Below are 22,795 nucleotides of genomic sequence, written 5' to 3'. Positions count from 1 at the left end.
CTTTCTCCCTGAACACAGCGTTGCACAATATTCTCTGAAACAGAAACCTGGTACTTTGTTACAGGGTTAAACCTTTGCTCCATGCTCCGTCTAAGTCTGCAGTGGTTGAGCAAACATCTTGCTTGATTTACATGTAATCATATTCTGATTTGCTATTGTTCCAGTCCATAATCAAAAGCCCAATTCACCACCGGGAATTACGGTGCTGTCAGTCACAGATTAGCATATGAAGCCTGGGCCAGGGGCATTAGATAGAAGAGTATTGGACTCTGTAGTATTAAATCCTTGGGAAATTTTGTCAGCGCCGCTTGCTGTGACTGTTAAGCCTCTGAGGCCCCCATGTGGTTTCTGCAGGTATATTAGCAAAGGTCAGCCAAAGCCCCAGAACATCAAGAACAAACTATTAATCAATTGGAAAGAATAATATTTAATTACCCAGTAGTGTTAGGGTGCTTTAAAATATAAAATAAAAGTCTAAAACATAATGTAACCATTGCACTTAACTGAGTACATTTGATTTCCATTTGAATTCCTAAATTGGGCTCTAAGATTTTGAAGCAGATTTGGGGTCCGTCATGTTCCCAGCCACTTTGATGTAACGATGGCTCTTTGTACGTTCTCCAGGGCATTACCGTGTCAAACTGCATTTTCAACAATTATATTTTTTCTCAGTAACTTTAAATAATTGTAATTATAGATATTTTCTATTTAGATAGGTAGTTTCATTAATGAATATGTCTTGGGAGAAAATAATAACTGTTGTTTTTGCATTGATCTTTGTGTCCTGGTGATGCTGTATTTCTCTACTATCACAATTCATGTTGGATGTGGAGCTAATAAATCTCAAACAACAGTTGCTTTCATTGAAAAAGAGAACAGACGTGTGATGTTAAAGCTGATCAAACACACGTGTCTATATTGGTTTAAAAAACGGCTCTTGCATTGTGATCAAGCTGTACTGTACAATTGCTCCATTTTCATTATGTATATTTGTATTGATGTTCAATATGCTGTGTTTAAACAGTATGTTGCTATCATGCAGACCAATGGTGTTGTGGTCTGAGCACAGAACTCTGTGCAGGGAACGCCAGTAAAATTCATTTGTACCACTGATGATTTCAGCTTCAACAAACTATGCTTGTTATTCCTGAACCCTCAAACTTGTTCATGCTTGAATTGATAATTTCTTGCTAAAATTTGCTCCCAGAAGCTTTTGGAAAAGATCTTTAGATAAAACACAACCTCTGCACAGTGAAGATTAATTTGTTGTTGTTTCGTCTCTAAGAAAATTAATTTATATACAACAATAAAGCAGGATCTGAGTATAAATGCAGCTGAATAGTTTTGTCTAACATGTTCTGAAAAGATGTCTTGACAGTTTTTTGTGTGCGTTCATGAATGCTCAGCAGTGAAGCTGTATTTAAGTGAGCTGGTGGTGGAATAGTTGCAAGTGACCTTAGAATAGCTAAATATGGAGTTTTCATATTTGCTTTGTTGTGTATTAATTTACCAGGAGCCTTTGACCCTGGAAGGTTGCTGGAGGCCTGATAGATGTAGAATTAAATGTTACAGAATGAAATGCCTGTTAGCACAGTTTTTAATACAGATAAAGAATAGCTCATGTAAAACCACTACAAATACCACAATACTAAACTTCTGTATACTGAGCTCAACTTCACAATCTTTTCTTCACCCTGTGCGTATGATTTTGAATGCAAAATGAAAAATTTGTGTTCAAGCCATTTTTGAGTAATGAAACATTTTGAGATGAACTCTTTAAATCATTCTAAAATTCTGAGTCTTATTTTCCAATCAATTGTGTTTATTTATTTGAAAGAAAACAAACATTGAGGGAACAATTAAATCTGAAATTGAGCTTCAAGTCAGTTAAATAATATACAAAATAATTTCTATATAACATGTAGATAACTATAGTATAAACGTTTGTTTTTTAATTACACGTTTTCCTCAAAATGTTTTGACCACAACAATCATTATGTGCCCAATTATGCACAAATGAATTTCAATATTTTTTTCAAATTGAGAATCATCCAATTCCAGCCTATGGAGGTGCACAACATTTAACGCTATGTATTACACATGTCAGTAATTTGCTACACAGTCACACTAAATAGACTCCAAACCAGGACTTCAGCTAAATGATATTGCAAGCTTTAGCATCCTTTATTTTAGCCTCCTAGGACCTGGCGTCCACTTATGTGGACATCATATTTTGGGTTGTCTAGACCAAAATAGGACTTTATACTGCCACTGTTCTATCAAAATTCAAAACGAATGTCCTCATATGTGGATCTCCTTTTTCTCAGAAACAAAAATCAGGTAAAAAACAAAAAAATCTGGTGATTCTTTGTTTTTACATTCATCAGGTCCCAATCAGCCCAAATAGCAAAGAGAAGTGAAAGGTTAAACCAGCTCATTGTTTTACTGAGACTGGGCAGTAGCTGCTTTTATCAAGACACATATGAAATATGTCAGCCATGCTGCTTCAAGAAATTAGTTTTTTAGCCCAACACTACAAATCACCAATGCTTCTCGAGAAGCCTCACATCCTGTACAGCACGTTAAGTCCTTAGATGCTTTCAGATGAAGAGAAAATATTACAGAAACTTCAAGAAGACAAAGACAAAGCTTTCTTTTCCAAGCCAGATGTTGTCTGAACAAAAAAAGCAACATAGCAGACGAACAATACAGACACTGAGATAAAAGGAAAAAATTAAAAACATTACATCTTCATCACCATGAAGGAACAGGTATCATTGTAGATACAAGAAATTTTCATAGACACAAGTTCAAGGAACTCAAGGCAAGACTTAACTGTGTTATTCACACATTTAGGAAAGAGAAGAAGAGGAAAGCTAAACCTAATAGACAAAGATCATGAAAAACTGGGTTTACATAGTCTTTATTTTCATCCACTGACTAATGAGAAAAACTACAGGTGGTAGAGGAGGTGGGCGTTTGAGGAGACATGGTCACATTGTCAGGGCTGGGATGGCCGGTGCGTTTGAAGAGGAGACCCAAAAGCAGATACACAAGGCACCAGACTAATGTTTAAGAAAAAGCGAGCCATTTGTTCAGGCTGATGAAAAACTCAAAAGGCAAAGGTGAACTGAGGCAAAACTAAACTATAAGCTGAACTGGGCAAAGCTAAAGTTAGACATGGAAAACACTAACTATAAACACGAGCATGAATCAGAAGCTGACAAAACCGAGACTGGTTTCATCAGGTTTTGATTCGTCAACATGAAATCCGTGGAACAGAAAGACTCAGATGACCCAACAATGAACAGAAGGAGGGAGAGGACTTAAAAACACAGAAGGGTAACGAGGGAAGTGGAAACACATGGGGAACACAGCTGACACACATGAACATGACGACACAGGGGAAACAAAACTAAACACACTTGTAACACAGTAAGGGAAATTGTTGAAAAGAATATATCAATGGGCCAATATGTTCGAGTTTAGGAGCACAGGGGAGTGTTTAAATGAGACACAGAGACAAGAATGTAACTCAAAAGAACCAGCCGGCTTTAGTGAAATAAACCAAAGGTTTGACAAGCACAGGTTAAAGGCACTTTACAATGGTAGAAAGGAAACGTACAAAAAATGAAAGAAAAGTAAACCACATAAACTACTAAGATAATGACTTGGCCAAGTAGGGATGTTCGATATAACGATATATATCGGATGACGATATGAAAACGTCTATCGTTGCACATTACACTATCGTTTGTTTCATGTTGTCGCAAAATAAACTGTTTACGGCAATATTTTTTTCATTGTTTTGATGGCCACCACGTGGATGCAGACACACTAAGCGTGGCTGATGAAGATGAGGCAACACCAGGTAGCTCCAAACAGAAGGACCTTGTTCCTAAACGAGGGGCTACCTCTGTAGTATGGAGATGGTCTGGATTTGAAGAGTCTGACACGGACCAGAAAACGGTACAGTGCAAATTATGCTGCAAACCGATCGCCACCACAGACTCAAACACACCAAACCTCTTCTACCACCTCCGCAAAAAGCACGTGAGCGAGTATGCAGAGAGTTTACAACTGAGAAGCAAAAAAGAGCTGTCAGGTGCTCAAAATACACCACGGACTCAAACGTTAGAACAGGCTTTTGCCCATGGGACGGCTTATAAGAAAGACTCACGAAGATGGAAGGACATAACAGCGGCCATTACAACTTACATGTGCAAAGATATGCTCTCTTTTTACACCGTTGAGAAAGAGGGGTTTCGCGCATTAATAAAACTGCTCGACTCCAGGTACATAATTCCCGGCCGAAAACATTTCACAGAAGTTGAGTTGCCTCGTTTATATTACAAGTGTAGGGCCAAAGTAGAGGATGAAGTCCGCAACATTGCATACTACGCTGCAACAACGGATATGTGGACGAGCCGCACAACGCATCCTTATATGAGCTTGACAGTGCATTTCATCCGAGACTGGACACTCTACAGTCGATGTTTGCAGACAGGTTGTTTTCCTCATGACCATACAGGAGAAATGATAGCCAGAGGCCTCAGGGAAGCTCTTGAGTCGTGGGGACTGCATGAGGATCGTCTAGTGTGTGTCACTATAATGCTGCAAACAACACCCTTGCACTTCAGCTGAATGAGTGGACATGCTTACAGTGTTTTGGTCACCGTCTCCACCTAGCCATTGGTGAGTGTCTAAATGCAAAATTATATTTCAGTAATAATAAACCATAGCAGGCCACGTAGGATTTTACAGTTCTGAAGGTACTATTTAAACGAGCATGTTAAAAGCTTGGAAGATTAATTGCTACCAAAAAAATTTGCTTAAGGCATAATTTTCCCTGCAGCGTTTGCTGTCAGCGTTAATCTCGTTAACATGACGTTTAAACCACAACTGCATTAACACAGCAAATCTCCGTTAACGAGTTACCGCGGATCGCCCCGTGCGTGGGGCTGGACGGCGTCAACACGTTAGCGCGGTCCAGCCCCACGCACAGGGCGATCCGCTGTAACTCATTAACGGAGATTTGCCGCACTACGATGTGCAAATTAACATTTTACTAGAATGTAGCCTAAAAAAAATGTTACTTCTGCCTTAAAGTGTAACCGATAAATATATGTATCTTATATTTTTTTTTACACAGAGAGGAATTTGAAACTACCTCAGGTGGAAAGAGCAGTTGGTGTTTCCAAGCGATTGGTGAGTGCCTTCTCCAATTCATGGAAAAGACAACGTGAACTGGCCAAGGTTCAAGCAGAAGTGGGCTTACCTGCTCATCAGCTTATCACAGACACCCCTACCAGGTGGAGCTCCCTACAACTGATGATTAACAGAGTTATAGAGCAAGAGAAAGCACTCTCACAGGTTCTCCGTGCAGACAAAAAAACAAGACATCTAGTCCTAACATGGCAGGACATGGATGTTCTTGAATCCTTGAATAAAGCACTGAGTCCTCTCACGGAATTTACAGATGCTTTATCTGGGGAGCATTATACCAGTGTGTCATACTTGAAAGCAGTCCTCCATCTTTTTAAGACTCAAGTGCTTAAGCCTCAGGATGACGACACACAGCTGACCACCACCATCAAAGAGGGCATCCTGAATTATTTAAAAGACAAACATGATGACCAAACCACAGAGGAGCTGCTTGACATGGTCTCCTTTGTTGACCCTCGTTTCAAAACAACATATATTAAAGAGGAGAAGGTTGCGAACATGAAGACCAGAGTTATGTCAGAACTGGAGAACCTGGTGGCTGAACAGACATCATCAGCAGAGGCAGCCCTCCTTCCATCAGCTGGAGCTTCTAAAGATGATCCAGAGGTTTGTGCTAAGAGACAAAGGAAGAGTTTGAGCAGCTACTTTAAAAAAACAACACAATGCCAAACAGCCCCTCTGTCAACTAGAGATTCAGCTGAAAAGGAGCTCAATCAATATCTCCGAACCTTGGAAGCTTGCCCAGAAACAAACCCTCTGGATTGGTGGAAGCCACATGAGGCACATTTCCCACTATTGGCTAAGCTGGCTAAAAAATACCTGTGTATTCCTGCCACAAGGGCATTCAGTCCAAGTAGAAACACTGTAACATGCCAAAGGTCTGCACTTAAACCAGAAAGAGTAGACCAACTTGTACTCCTGGCTCTCAACCTTTAAAGGCAATTCCCTGAGATTCAGCAAGATGGGGCAAACATTTTGAAGCACTGTTTTGCCAAGTTAGTTTTGTATGCTGTAATTCCTTCTTGGCATGTATTGTTTGCTTGTTATAGGTTATATATATTTATTTTGTCAACCTCAGTTTGCTGCTATAGTTTAAGCGTGAAAAAAATCATGTTTACATTTTGGGTTTTATACACTAATATATATGACAGGCCTGTATTTATTTTTGTTTGAATTGCCTTTACTGTTATTTTCATATAATGCTAAAATTCAAACCTGAAAATTTCTTTTATTTATATATTTAATATAATTTTGTCGTAAGCCTTATTGCTGCTACAGTTTGAAGTACAATGTTTACATTTGGTTTTGACAGTTAATGTTAGGCTTGTATTTATTTTGTTTAAAGGGTTTATTGGCCTTATATAGTTTAGTTGTTAGTGCTTTGATTCTTTTTATATTTAATATATGTTGTGAGACTTTTATTGCTGCTACAGTTCACGTTTTGTTTATGTCAGGTATTTTATATAGCAGTATTTTATATTGGGCCTTTAGTCATTTGTTTTTGAAAAGTGTTTTATATTTGATACTTTAACATTTTATGTTTACATTCTAAGTCAAACATTTGCTCAAATGTCCTAAATAAAAGAAAAGAAATAATTACAAATTGATGAGTACTTCTCATTTTTGATTTTCTAATTTAAATGAAAAAAAGGAGTGGTGATTATATAAACTATTCACTGAATACAAAGAAAATGTACTTATTTTAAAATGTACTATATCGTGATATCGGGATATGAAATGAAATATTGGGATATGAGATTTTGGTCATATCGCACAGCCCTATGGCCAAGTGTTACTTTTGGTTTCAAGGTTGGGTTTCAATGTTGGGTTTCAATACTGGGTGCACCCTAGTAACCTGACTCCTTAACTTTTGTAGAAAACAGATTACACAAGTTCAATGTCGATTCAAATGAAAATCTCACACTCCTTTCACATGTGGAGTATGTTCTACACGACAGCTTATTATTCAAAGTCCCAAATAAAAAATGTCCAAGCGGTATAGTCCAAAAAATTCCCAGGGTGTAAAAGAAAATACGGGTGAGAAAATGTCAGTCAGTGGTCTTATGTATAACCAGCTGTGTGTGATATGTCTGAGTGTTACAGTCTTACCACACCACAAGGTGCAGCAGATCATCAAGTGGAAAAGAAGGGATTCTCAGTCTCTCTAAGTCCAGGTGGGAAGGCTCGTCATCTAATTCACTGGAGGAATCCACTTCAGGAACAATCCGGCATACAAAAAAACCCCTGACTTGTCAACAGACAGGGTCACAAGAGCAATTCAAAAAATAATTATGCTCTTCCAGCTATAATTCACAACTTCGAATTTTGTTGACACCATATTCAACATCAATTTGCAATTAAAATACTCAAATTTGCAAAATAAAACATCTCTCTTACACAAACTATGCACTACTGCAATACATTGTCAACACGCTTTAAAAAAAAATTGTAATACAAACATTTTTCTAAATACATTATGAAAACATTCAAACTTACAATACAACTAAGTTAGTGCATATGCGACAATTATTAATCAAACAATTCCGATAAATTCGGTTTCTCAACAATAAAATGCAAAACAGACTAAAACTGAGACATACAATATGTGCTCACCGATCTCAGTGCATCACGGCCGAAGACAATGGTATGGTGTCTCTCGGTCGAAAAATGCGGGGCTCTAAATAATGTAACAGGATATGTTTGTTTTTTTTCTTTAATGACAGTAATCCGGCATCTTAACGTGAAGAAAAATAAACATAACTTGTGCTTTAAGTGTTACGTTACTTCTGGAAGCAGACTGAGATGAACTTTAAGGCAGTTGATAACAACTAGAGCTAATGAAGGCTAACAGTTTAGCTCCACACGGTACTGTTTAAAGTGACCAGAAAACTGCAGCACTCGCCCAGTGTTGCCAACTCCTCAGTAAGGAAAATCGCTATTGGCTGTCCTAAAAGTCTCTAGAAGTGGCTAAATGACGTCATCGCCTAATTTGCATAATTGGTCACGCTAATGTAATTGTAACCTATGTTGTTGGAGAGAGAAATAACATCGTGGAAGAGACATAAAGTGAGTAAAAAACGTCCTAAATGCAGTTAGAATTTATTTAGAACTACAAATTAAATTTCTTTTAGTAATTATTGTTTTTTTAATGTCACAATTCCAACCCTGCTCCTTTATCCAGGTTTGGACCGGCAAAAGTGACCCGAAATTGGCACTCTGGTGGAGTTACTTTGTGTGTGTGTGTGTGTGTTCAGAAGTAGTTTTAAACCTTGTGATCCACAAAACAGCATAACAGTAAAAGAAGAACTGACTGCGTTACAGTCAGTGCGGGAGCAGCGGCTTCACTCATGCACGATTTATTTGCCGTTTGGACGCATAGGTGTGAACATCTCCTGCCCTGATAGCAGCTGGGGGAGGACTATCCTCCGCCTGTGAGCGCTTTGGCACAGGCGAGGTGCCCGCGGCAGCACCGCTGCTTGTTGAGAGTAAGAGCGATACGCGTTTTCACGTCAAAAAGTCGTCATAAATAAGTCTCCAATAACACCAGAAAAAGTCGCCAGATTTGTCGCTTTTTAGAAAAAAAAAGTCGCTAAGGGGTCTGAAAACTCGCTAAATATAGCAACAAAGTCGCTAAGTTGGCAACACTGCACTCGCCTGTTTACACAACAGCGAACAACAGCACAGTTGGTTGCAAAGTTATATCTAACGCTCTTTCCAACTCAAAAACTTCAGTCTCTCTTTTCTCCTGCCAGCACGCGACTACATCCACAAGTAGCAACGAACAAAGAGCAGGTGGGTGGGACACACAGCGGCAGCATGCTTTCCCATTGGTCAAAGCATACTGCAACCTGTGTATTCTGATTGGTTGGGCAGGCTGTCCATCTTTCCTCATATTTATCACCTCTTAAAGTGGTACCCTCATTTTGGCCTTTTCTCAATTCTCAAGTACGCGAGTACGTACTCGCGTTCTCGGTGAGTACGTACCCGCCGAGAACGTGAGCACGGACTCGCGATATGTACAATTGGAACACCTGCGTACATGATGATGTCACAGGTCCGGAGTTTTTACTGCCGTCCCCTCCTAATTTAACTGTGGGCGTTTATCAATATGCGTACTTGTGCGTACTTGCGTTCTCGTGTACTCGTGATACGTCATCAGTCGGAGACCAAGTACTGTTCCAATTCGAAGTACGCATCACGCCGAGAACGCGAAAAAGTCCCGGATGTGTTCTCGATCCACCCATTTTATCGAGCACGCATCGGTGTAGACTTGGGACAGCTATATATCCCAGAATGCATTTCGTCCAAAACTCAACAGCGGACTCCCGGCACATCGTTCCCCCCCCCGCTCGCGGACTTCTCACTACTCAGGTTACAGAAACCCCAGCAGCTGTCTATAGTATTGAGTGTCCACTAGAATAGAAATAAAAGCGTTCTAACATCTCACCTGCTTGTTTTTATTAAGGCATGTACACGTATGTACATGTACACTATTTTTATTAATAGAGGTTTCACTACTGAGGTTAAAAATGATATATAAGTCACTTAGATCACTTCTAAATGTTAATGTTTGGTTTATTTCAGTGTTTTATTTGTTCCTGAGTAAACCGGTTTGGCTGTGATTACAGTTAAGCTTCATAACATGTTACTCAGTTAAATTAAGAGGGGACGGCAGTAAAAACTCCGGACCTGTGACATCATCACGTACGCTGGTGTTCCGACTGTACAAATCACGAGTCCGTGCTCGCGTACTTGAGAATTGAGAAACGGCCCACGAGTCCGTGCTCGCGTTCTCGGCAGGTACGTACTCCCGTGCGTTCTCGGCGAGTACGTACTCACCGAGCACGCGAGTACGTACTCGCGTACTTGGGCATTGATAAACGGCCTGTGAGTAACATGTGATGAAGCTTAACTTTAATCACAGCCAAACCGGTTTACTCAGGAACAAATAAAACACTGAAATAAACCAAACATTAACATTTAGAAGTGATCTAAGTGACTTATATATCATTTTTAACCTCAGTAGTGAAACCTCTATTAATAAAAATAGTGTACATGTACATACGTGTACATACCTTAATAAAAACAAGCAGGTGAGATGTTAGAACGCTTTTATTTCTATTCTAGTGGACACTCAATACTATAGACAGCTGCTGGAGTTTCTTTAACCTGAGTAGTGAGAAGACCGCGAGCGGGGGGGGGTTGAAAACGATGTGCCGGGAGTCCGCTGTTGAGTTTTGGACGAAATGCATTCTGGGATATTTAGCTGTACCAAGTCCACACCGATGCATGCTCGATAAAATGGGCGGAGCGAGAACACATCCGGGACTTTTTCGCGTTCTCGGCTTGATGCGTACTTCGAATTGGAACAGTACTTGGTCTCCGACTGATGACGTATCACAAGAACGCAAGTACGCACAAGTACGCATATTGAGAAACGCCCAGCATGTGGGTTACACACTGAACATGGAAACACAAGACTTTCAAAATAAAACAGGAAACACGGAGAAACGTAGACTGTGACAACACAAGCATGACAATAAGACAAGGAACACACAGACATGAAATGCATAACAGCCTGGGCAAACAGAACGATACAGAAGGAGAGGAACATCAATATTGAATCGGTGTGTAACTTTGCAAAAACAATGTCGGACTCTGTAGTTTTCTCTGGTCCCCTCCCCAATCAGACCAGGAGTGACATGTTTAGCCGCATGTTCTCCTTAAATTGCTGGCTGTCTGAGTGGTGTCCCAGAAACGATGTGGGCTTCATAGATAATTGGCAAACCTTCTGGAGGAAACCTGGTCTTGTTAGGAGAGACGGCATCCATCCCACTTTGGATGGAGCAGCTCTCATTTCTAGAAATATGGACAAATTCATTAAACCCCCCAAAATATGACTATCCAGAGTTGGGACCAGGAAGCAGAGTTGCAGTCTTACACGCCTCTCTGCAGCTTCTCTCCTCCTGCTACCCCCCCCAAAACCCCCTCTCCATAGAGACTGTGTCAGCTCCCAAACAGACAAAAAACAAACTAAAAACCAGCAATAAACAACTTAAACATAAAAAATCACAAAGAAAGAACAATACAGCATCCACATCTGAACCAAAGAGTAAAACAGTGAAATGTGGATTATTAAATATTAGGTCTCTCTCCTCCAAGTCTCTGTTAGTACATGACTTAATAATTGATCAACAAATCGATTTACTCTGCCTTACAGAAACCTGGTTGCAGCAGGATGAGTATGTTAGTTTAAATGAATCAACACCCCCGAGTCATTCTAACTACCAGAAATCCCGAAGCACAGGCCGAGGGGCGGTGTGGCAGCAATTTTTCACACCAGCCTATTAATTAACGAAAGACCAAGACAGACTTTTAATTCATTTGAAAGCCTGATGCTTAGCCTCGTCCACCCCAGCTGTAAAACTCAGAAACCAGTCTTACTTCTTATCATCTATCGTCCACCTGGGCCTTACACAGAGTTTCTCTCTGATTTCTCAGACTTTTTATCTGATTTAGTGCTCAGCTCAGATAAAATAATTATTGTGGGTGATTTTAACATCCATGTAGATGCTAAAAATGACAGCCTCAACATTGCATTTAATCTGTTACTAGACTCAATTGGCTTCTCTCAAAATGTAAAAGAACCCACCCACCACTTTAATCACACTCTAGATCTTGTTTTAACGTATGGCATAGAAACTGAATATTTAACAGTGTTTCCTGAAAACCCTCTGCTGTCTGATCATTTCCTGATAACATTTACATTTACAATAATTGATTACACAGCAGTGGAGAGTAGACTTTATCAAAGTAGATGTCTTTCTGAAAGTGCTGTAACTAAGTTTAAGAATATAATCCACCCACTGTTATCATCTTCAATGCCCTGTACCAACATAGAGCAGAGCAGCTATCTGAACGCTACTCCAACAGAGGTCGATTATCTTGTTAATAATTTTACCTCCTCACTACGTACGACTCTGGATACTGTAGCTCCTGTGAAAACTAAGGCCTCAAATCCAAAGTCCCTGACTCTGTGGTATAATTCTCAAACACGTAGCCTAAAGCAGATAACTCGTAAGCTGGAGAGGAAATGGCGTGTCACAAATTTAGAGGATCATCATTTAGCCTGGAGAAATAGTTTGCTGCTTTATAAGAAAGCCCTCCGCAAAGCCAGAACATCTTACTATTCGTCACTGATTGAAGAAAATAAGAACAACCCCAGGTTTCTCTTCAGCACTGTAGCCAGGCTGACAAAAAGTCAGAGCTCTACTGAGCCAACCATCCCTTTAACGTTAACTAGTAATGACTTCATGAACTTCTTCACAAATAAAATTTTTATCATTAGAGAAAAAATTACCAATAATCATCCCACAGATGTAATATTATCTACAGCTACTCTTAGTACCATCGATGTTAAGTTAGACTCTTTTTCTCCAATTGATCTTTCTGAGTTAACTTCAATAATTAATTCCTCCAAACCATCAACGTGTCTTTTAGACCCCATTCCTACAAAACTGCTCAAAGAAGTCCTGCCATTAATTAATTCTTCGATCTTAAATATGATCAACCTATCTCTAATAATCGGCTATGTACCACAGGCCTTCAAGCTGGCTGTAGTTAAACCTTTACTCAAAAAGCATCTCTAGACCCAGCAGTCTTAGCTAATTATAGGCCAATCTCCAACCTTCCTTTCATATCAAAAATCCTTGAAAGAGTAGTTGTCAAACAGCTAACAGATCATCTGCAGAGGAATGGCTTATTTGAAGAGTTTCAGTCAGGTTTCAGAGCTCATCACAGCACAGAAACAGCTTTAGTGAAGGTTACAAATGATCTTCTTATGGCCTCTGACAGTGGACTCATCTCTGTGCTTGTCCTGCTAGACCTCAGTGCTGCGTTCGATACTGTTGACCATAATATCCTATTAGAGCGATTAGAACATGCTGTAGGTATTACAGGTACTGCACTGCAGTGGTTTGTATCATATCTATCTAATAGACTCCAGTTTGTACATGTAAATGGAGAGTCCTCTTCACACACTAAGGTCAATTATGGTGTTCCACAGGGTTCAGTGCTAGGACCAATTCTATTTACATTATACATGCTTCCCCTAGGCAACATCATTAGAAGACATAGCATAAATTTTCACTGCTATGCAGATGACACGCAGCTCTATCTATCCATGAAGCCAGGTAACACACACCAATTAGTTAAACTGCAGGAATGTCTTAAAGACATAAAGACCTGGATGGCCGCTAACTTTCTGCTTCTTAATTCAGATAAAACTGAGGTTATTGTACTCGGCCCTGAAAATCTTAGAAATATGGTATCTAAGCAGATTCTTACTCTGGATGGCATTACCTTGGCCTCCAGTAACACTGTGAGAAACCTTGGAGTCATTTTTGACCAGGACATGTCCTTCAATGCACATATTAAACAAATATGTAAGACTGCTTTCTTCCATTTGCGCAACATCTCTAAAATTAGAAATATCCTGTCTCAGAGTGATGCTGAAAAACTAGTTCATGCATTTATTACTTCCAGGCTGGACTACTGTAATTCACTATTATCAGGAAGTCCTAAAAACTCGCTGAGAAGCCTTCAGCTAATCCAAAATGCTGCAGCAAGAGTACTGACAGGGACTAGAAAGAGAGAGCATATTTCTCCTGTTTTGGCTTCCCTTCATTGGCTTCCTGTTAAATCCAGAATTGATTTCAAAATCCTGCTCCTCACATACAAGGTCTTAAATAATCAGGCCCCATCTTATCTTAATGACCTTGTAGTACCATATCACCCTATTAGAGCACTTCGCTCTTGCACTGCAGGCCTACTTGTTGTTCCTAGAGTATTTAAAAGTAGAATGGGAGGCAGAGCCTTCAGTTTTCAGGCCCCTCTTCTGTGGAACCAACTTCCAGTTTGGATTCGGGAGACAGACACTATCTCTACTTTCAAGATTAGGCTTCAAACGTTCCTTTTTGCTAAAGCATATAGTTAGGGCTGGACCAGGTGACCCTGAATCCTCCCTTAGTTATGCTGCAATAGACGTAGGCTGCCGGGGATTCCCATGATGCATTGAGTTTTTCCCTTCCAGTCACCTTTCTCACTCACTATGTGCTAATAGACCTCTCTGCATCGAATCATATCTGTTATTAATCTCTGTCTCTCTTCCACAGCATGTCTTTCATCCTGTTTTCCTTCTTTCACCCCAACCGGTCGCAGCAGATGGCCGCCCCTCCCTGAGCCTGGTTCTGCCGGAGGTTTCTTCCTGTTAAAAGGGAGTTTTTCCTTCCCACTGTCGCCAAAGTGCTTGCTCATAGGGGGTCATATGATTGTTGGGTTTTTCTCTGTATTTATTATTGTGCTATCTACTGTACAATATAAAGCGCCTTGAGGCGACTTTTGTTGTGATTTGGCGCTATATAAATAAAATTGAATTGAATTGAATTGAATTGAACATGGAAACAGGTAAGGGGAACGAGACACAGACAAAACATAGAGGACAAGACACAGGAAACAGAAAACGACACATAAACAAGGGAGCAAGGATGAAACTTTAAACAAAACCTAACAAAGGCATGCTAATAACACACTAGAACTTTAAATTAATGCATCATGAGGAATTAAAAAATACAAAATAAACTCAAAATGCCCTGACACACATACACTAAGATATAAAAAGAGAGGGGTTAGAGAAGAAGTCAAACTCAGTTTCTGTAGAGGCCATACTGCGATGGCTGCAGCCTGGACCATCGGAAGGGGAGGCTTGGATATTGGACAAGATTGTGCTGGAGCAATTTGTGGAGGGGCTGCCAGCGGAAATACCGCAATGGGTCCGCACAGAGGAAACACACACCCAGTTGTTGGTTCATAAAAGCCGCAGGGAAATAATTTTCCAGGCGGCTCATTACAACCCCATGGCAGGGCATATGGGATATGATAAAACTCTGGAGCGATTAATGGCCCGATTTTATTGGCCACACATCCAAGTGGATGTGCGCCAATGGTGTGTGTCCTGCCCGGGATGTCAGCTGGTTAACCAGCGGACCATTTCAAAAGCGCTCCTGCGCCCATCATTCAGAAGTTCATTCATGAGGACAAATGCAATAGGGATCGCTGGTTAGACCCTTTGTTATTTGCAGTTCAGGAGGTGCCCCAGGCCTCCAAGTGATTTTCCCACTTTGAATTGCTGTTCGGCAGGAAACCACGTGGGGTGCTCGTCCTGATTAAAGAAAGCTGGGAGGATGGTCTGAGCCCCTCAAATAATGAGATACAGTAAGTGCTGGACCTGAGGCCAAAACTCCAAACTTTGGGGAGGTTATCACGGGAGAATTTGCTCCAGGCTCAACAGCATTGCCTGTATAACAGAGAGGCTAGACTCAGGCAATTTTCACCTGGAGACAAAGTGCTTGTATTACTCCCTTCTTCTAGCTCTAAATTACTCCCCAAGTGGCAAGTTGGCGAGTAATTTACGCTCACGTCGGCACTCGCACTCAATGTCCCCTACTCACCGTGGGACATCAAATTTGAATCAAATTTTGATTCATCAGTCTATAATACCTTCTTCCAGTCTTCAGTAGTCCAATGGTAGTGTTTCTTGGCGATGCAAAAAACTCTTTCTGATAGATTCACAATATGGCTCATCAACTTCATCCCTCTGTAGTTTCTATAGCTTAGCTGTCAACTGATCAGATGGTGGTGAGTTTGATCAGGTGGCAGAGGAAGATGCTGGACAGACCTGCCACCCCCAAATGTATTGTCAGGGTGCACTAGGACTACCTGGAAGAGGCCCTGGTCCAGGAGATCTTCAACTCCCACCCAAGGCAAAACTTTGACAGCATTTCAAGGGAGGATGAGAACATTAAGTCTGAATGACGGTCTTCTGGACTTCCATTCCTGAGGCTGCTACAAGGAGCTGTGGCCTCAATATCAGAATCAGAATACTTTATTTATCCCTAGGGGAAATTATTATTTTTCGTTACAGTGCTCCATTATAAACAAACATTAACAAAGACAGACAATACACTAACTAAGAATAGCACAATATATACAGGCATTTATATACATAAAAGTCACTTATTAATAAATAGCTGAAATAGAACATGTGCAAGAAGGGTGTAGCTGTTGCAGTAAACAGTGTGTTAAGTGGATGAATTGTACAGGGAGATGGCCACAGGCAGGAATGATTTCCTGTGTCATTCAGTGGTGCTTGAAAAACTGTAGTTTTCTCTGGTCCCCTCCCCAATCAGACCAGGAGTGACATGTTTAGCCGCATGTTCTCCTTAAATTGCTGGCTGTCTGAGTGGTGTCCCAGAAACAATGTGGGCTTCATAGATAATTGGCAAACCTTCTGGAGGAAACCTGGTCTTGTTAGGAGAGACGGCATCCATCCCACTTTGGATGGAGCAGCTCTCATTTCTAGAAATATGGACCAATTTATTAAACCCCCCAAAATATGACTATCCAGAGTTGGGACCAGGAAGCAGAGTTGCAGTCCTACACGCCTCTCTGCAGCTTCTCTCCTCCTGCTACCCCCCCAAAAACCCATCTCCACTGAGACTGTGTCAGCTCCCAAACAGACAAAAAACAAACTAAAAACCAGCAACAAACAACTTAAACATAAAAAAATCACAAAGAAAGAACAATACAGTATCCACATCTGAACCAAAGAGTAAAACAGTGAAATGTGGATTATTAAATATTAGGTCTCTCTCCTCCAAGTCTCTGTTAGTACATGACTTAATAATTGATCAACAAATCGATTTACTCTGCCTTACAGAAACCTGGTTGCAGCCGGATGAGTATGTTAGTTTAAATGAATCAACACCCCCGAGTCATTCTAACTACCAGAAACCTCGAAGCACAGGCCGAGGGGGCGGTGTGGCAGCAATTTTTCACACCAGCCTAATAATCAACCAAAGACCAAGACAGACTTTTAATTCATTTGAAAGCCTGATGCTTAGCCTCGTCCACCCCAGCTGTAAAACTCAGAAACCAGTCTTACTTGTTATCATCTATCGTCCACCTGGGCCTTACACAGAGTTTCTCTCTGATTTCTCAGACTTTTTATCTGATTTAGTGCTCAGCTCAGATAAAATAATTATTGTGGGTGATTTTAACATCCATGTAGATGCTAACAATGACAGCCTCAACATGGCATTTAATCTGTTATTAGACTCAATTGGCTTCTCTCAAAATGTAAAAGAACCCACCCACCACTTTAATCACACTCTAGATCTTGTTTTAACATATGGCATAGAAACTGAACATTTAACAGTGTTTCCTGAAAACCCTCTGCTGTCTGATCATTTCCTGATAACATTTACATTTACAATAATTGATTACACAGCAGTGGAGAGTAGACTTTATCACAGTAGATGTCTTTCTGAAAGTGCTGTAACTAAGTTTAAGAATATAATCCACCCACTGTTATCATCTTCAATGCCCTGTACCAACATAGAGCAGAGCAGCTATCTGAACGCTACTCCAACAGAGGTCGATTATCTTGTTAATAATTTTACCTCCTCATTACGTACGACTCTGGATACTGTAGCTCCTGTGAAAACTAAGGCCTCAAATCCGAAGTCCCTGACTCCGTGGTATAATTCTCAAACACGTAGCCTAAAGCAGATAACTCGTAAGCTGGAGAGGAAATGGCGTGTCACAAATTTAGAGGATCATCATTTAGCCTGGAGAAATAGTTTGCTGCTTTATAAGAAAGCCCTCCGCAAAGCCAGAACACAAGTTAGACTCTTTTTCTCCAATTGATCTTTCTGAGTTAACTTCAATAATTAATTCCTCCAAACCATCAACGTGTCTTTTAGACCCCATTCCTACAAAACTGCTCAAAGAAGTCCTGCCATTAATTAATGCTTCAATCTTAAATATGATCAACCTATCTCTAATAATCAGCTATGTACCACAGGTCTTCAAGCTAGCTATCATATCTATCTAATAGACTCCAATTTGTACATGTAAATGGAGAGTCCTCTTCACCCACTAAGGTCAATTATGGTGTTCCACAGGGTTCAGTGCTAGGACCAATTCTGTTTACATTATACATGCTTCCCTTAGGCAGCATCATTAGAAGACATAGCATAAATTTTCACTGCTATGCAGATGACACGCAGCTCTATCTGTCCATGAAGCCAGGTAACACACACCAATTAGTTAAACTGCAGGAATGTCTTAAAGACATAAAGACCTGGATGGCCGCTAACTTTCTGCTTCTTAATTCAGATCAAACTGAGGTTATTGTACTCAGCCCTGAAAATCTTAGAAATATGGTATCTAAGCAGATTCTTACTCTGGATGGCATTACCTTGGCCTCCAGTAACACTGTGAGGAACCTTGGAGTCATTTTTGACCAGGACATGTCCTTCAATGCACATATTAAACAAATATGTAAGACTGCTTTCTTCCATTTGCGCAACATCTCTAAAGTTAGAAATAGCCTGTCTCAGAGTGATGCTGAAAAACTAGTTCATGCATTTATTACTTCCAGGCTGGACTACTGTAATTCTTTATTATCAGGATGTCCTAAAAAGTCACTGAAAAGCCTTCAGTTAATCCAAAATGCTGCAGCAAGAGTCCTGACAGGGACTAGAAAGAGAGAGCAGATTTCTCCTGTATTGGCTTCCCTTCATTGGCTTCCTGTTAAATCCAGAATTCAAAATCCTGCTCCTCACATACAAGGTCTTAAATAATCAGGCCCCATCTTATCTTAATGACCTTGTAGTACCATATCACCCTATTAGAGCACTTCGCTCTCACACTGCAGGCCTACTTGTTGTTCCTAGAGTATTTAAAAGTAGAATGGGAGGCAGAGCCTTCAGTTTTCAGGCCCCTCTTCTGTGGAACCAGCTTCCAGTTTGGATTCAGGAGACAGACACTATCTCTACTTTCAAGATTAGGCTTCAAACTTTCCTTTTTGCTAAAGCATATAGTTAGGGCTGGACCAGGTGACCCTGAATCCTCCCTTAGTTATGCTGCAATAGACGTAGGCTGCCGGGGATTCCCATGATGCATTGAGTTTTTCCTTTCCAGTCACCTTTCTCACTCACTATGTGTTAATAGACCTCTCTGCATCAAATCATATCTGTTATTAATCTCTGTCTCTCTTCCACAGCATGTCTTTATCCTTTTTTCCTTCTTCACCCCAACCGGTCGCAGCAGATGGCCCCGCCCCTCCCTGAGCCTGGTTCTGCCGGAGGTTTCTTCCTGTTAAAAGGGAGTTTTTCCTTCACACTGTCGCCAAAGTGCTTGCTCATAGGGGGTCATACGGTTGTTGGGTTTTTCTCTGTACCTATTATTGTGCAATCTACTGTACAATATAAAGCGCCTTGTGGCGACTTTTGTTGTGATTTGGCGCTATATAAATAAAATTGAATTGAATTTAAATTGCTTTTCGGTACTCTCAGTCTCTCACTGAACGTGCTCCGGTGACTGACCAGCATGTCATGGAGTGGGTGGGAGGTGTTATCCAACATTGTCTTTACCTTGGACAGCATCTCCGACACCACCTTGAGTCCAGCTCCATCCCCACAACATTACTGGCCTTACGGATCAGTTTATCGAGTCTGTTGGCATCTGCGACCCTCAGCCTGCTCCCCCAGCATGCAACAGCATAGAGGATCGCACTGGCCACAACAGACTCATAGAAAATCCTGAGCATTTTCTGGCAGATGTTGAAGGACCTCAGTTGCCTCAAAAAATAGAGACGACTCTGGCCCTTTCTGTAAAGTGCTGTGGTGTTTTTAGCCCAGTCCAGTTTATTGTCAATGTGTACTCTGAGGTATTTATAGTCCTCCACAATGTCAACACTGACCCCTTGGATTGAAACAGGGGTCAAGTGTTTCCTGGTCTTCCTGAAGTCCACTATCAATTCCTTAGTCTTTGCCACATTGAGCTGCAGATGATTCTGCTCACACCACGTGACAAAGGAGTCGACCACAGCCCGGTACTCTGTCTCATCATCCCTGCTGATGCATCCAACCACCGCGGAGTCATCAGAAAACGTCTGAAGATGGCAGGTCTCTGTGCAGTGGCTGAAGTCTGTGGTGTAGAGGGTGAAGAGGAAGGGGGAGAGGACAGTCCCCTGTGGTGCCCCTGTGTTGCTGATTACCTTGTCAGACACACACTGTGGGAGACGTACATATTGTGGTCTTCCTGTCAGGTAATCAACAATCCAGGACACCAGTGAAGCATCCACCTGCATCGCTGTTAGCTTATCACCCAGGAGGGTCGGCCTGATGGTGTTGAAAGCACTGGAAAAGTAAAAAAACATGACCCTCACAGTGCTCGCCGGCTGGTCCAGGTGGGCGTGGACACGACTGAGCAGATAGATGATGGTGTCCTCAGTTCCGAGACGAGGCTGATAAGCAAATTGAAGGGGATCCAGATGTGGTCTGACAATGGGTCGCAGCTGGTCCAGGATGAGCCTTTCCAGGGTCTTCATGATGTGGGAGGTCAGTGCCACGGGCCTGTAATCCTGGGGGCCACTGGGACGTGGCGTCTTTGGAATAGGGACGAGGCATGATGTCTTCCACAGCACTGGGACCCTCTGCAGACTCAGACTCAGCATAAACAGTTTATGAAAGACTCCACACAGCTGGGGGGCACAGGCCCTGAGGACGCGGGGACTCACTCCGTCTGGTCCAGCAGACTTGCCTGAGTGGAGTCTCCTCATTTGCATCTGAACCTGGTATTGAGTGAAGGTGATGGGTGGGGGTCACAGGAGCGATTTAAAAAGTGGGGTCTTTCCTCCTGAAAACCTATCTTTATGGGCTGGTTAGAAGACACTCCCTTCTCACACCCCCATTCTCTGTACAGCATCGGGGAAGGGGGCTGGGAGCAGTAGACAGTCTGACTCCGGGGTCTGGGACGTTAGGCCTCCCTGTGGCTGCTGAGCCGGGGACAGTCTGCTTGCCTCCACCCCAGGGAAAAGGGTAACATCTCCTGGGTGTGGGGGTTGATTGCCCCCCTGGGGGTGGTGATACTTGGACCTGGGAGTATAGAGTATGTTTGGGGAGTGTGAATGGGTGTATAGTGTTCATTTCTATTTGTCTTCATTTTGGGCGAGTGCTGAGTATTTGTATTTGTGTGCATGAGGGTTGGAATGCATGTTTGTGTCTGTCTGTGCCAGTTTGTCTATGTCTATGGGTCAGGTCGAGTCTCTGCCTCTGCCTCTCTGGGAACATCTCAGCGCCCCCCCCCCCCCCCAGGTGTGGAGGCCTGTCTCCACCCACCACACTCCCTGCCGGTGGCTGATGCCCTCAGCCATTGGCGCATTGGTGGTTCTCGGTGTCTGGGGCTGGCCACTCAGATATGTACCGGGCTCACTCCCGGTGGCTGCTTGGCGGGACCTGGTTGGCGCCCATGGCCGGGTCGGGCCACTTCCAGGGGGTGGAGAGCCCTCAGACCTCGGGCATCTGGGACCGAGGCTTTGTTCCGCTCTGCTGCGACTGGCTGCTGACAGTGCTTCTGCTCCGTGGCTGCTGGGTGACCCCATGATTGGGGCCCTTTCACACACACACGGTGGAGAGTGGACAACAATGGCTACGTTTTGAGGGTAAAATGATGGCTTTGGACATAGCAGCAGTTGAAAAATATTTTTGTTTTATTTCTGACAGCTGGCCCTCTCACTGAAATGACCAACATTCCGTCCCATAGACACTCAGTATAAACTCTGAAATGGGTGAAAGAAAGCATGAAATTTAAACTGGAACTGAGGAAGGTGAATGTATGTGAAGGTAGTTTGAGTTTAAAGAGGACTACATTGAATAATGATTGGAAGAGTCTCCCCATTGAAATACATGATAATGTTTTGTTGAGTAAAGTTGAATATTAAAAAAAAATCTAGAAGTGTTAAATGAGAAAAATACAATCAAACATGTCCACAGGAAGAGGAATCTAATGTTAGTTGACTGGTTTTTCTAAGTTGATCGATCTTGAAGGAGATGGCTGGTGAATAACGTACAGAATGGGATATTATAAACAGAGAGCGCATATCCTCCAATCCCAATCCAATCCAACTTTATTTATATAGCACTTTAAAAACAACAAAGCTGACCAAAGTTCTTTCCAATAATAAAACAGTTAAAAAACAGACAAAGAAATAAATATAAATATCAATAAAATAAATACATAAATGAAAAAGAACATAAAAATAAATCAGTATATATATTAAATATGAAAACATGAGTAACATAGACAATAAGATATACAATGAATAAAATTAACAAATAAAAAGATTAGGGGGGACCAACAGCTGACTAAAACTGACTACAAGCTGACTCTGGCACTACTCCTAAAAAGCCTTGGAAAAAAAGTGTGTTTTTAAAAGTGATAAAACATTTCAAGTGTTGGGGCCAGCCTAATATGGACGGGCAGTTTATTCCATAATTTTGGGGCCACAACAGCGAAAGCTCGGTCCCCCCGGTGTTTCAGTCTCGACATGGGGACAGCAAGGAGTGACTGGTCACTTGATCTAAGAGACCTTTGTGGAGTGTATCGGTGTAGAAGGTCTGACAGGTAAGAAGGAGCCCGGCCATTTAAAACTTTAAAAGCAAAC

Source organism: Oreochromis niloticus, linkage group LG13 (assembly GCF_001858045.2).
Source record: "Oreochromis niloticus isolate F11D_XX linkage group LG13, O_niloticus_UMD_NMBU, whole genome shotgun sequence".
NCBI lineage: Eukaryota > Metazoa > Chordata > Actinopteri > Cichliformes > Cichlidae > Oreochromis > Oreochromis niloticus.
Note: the sequence above shows the minus strand (reverse complement) of the source record.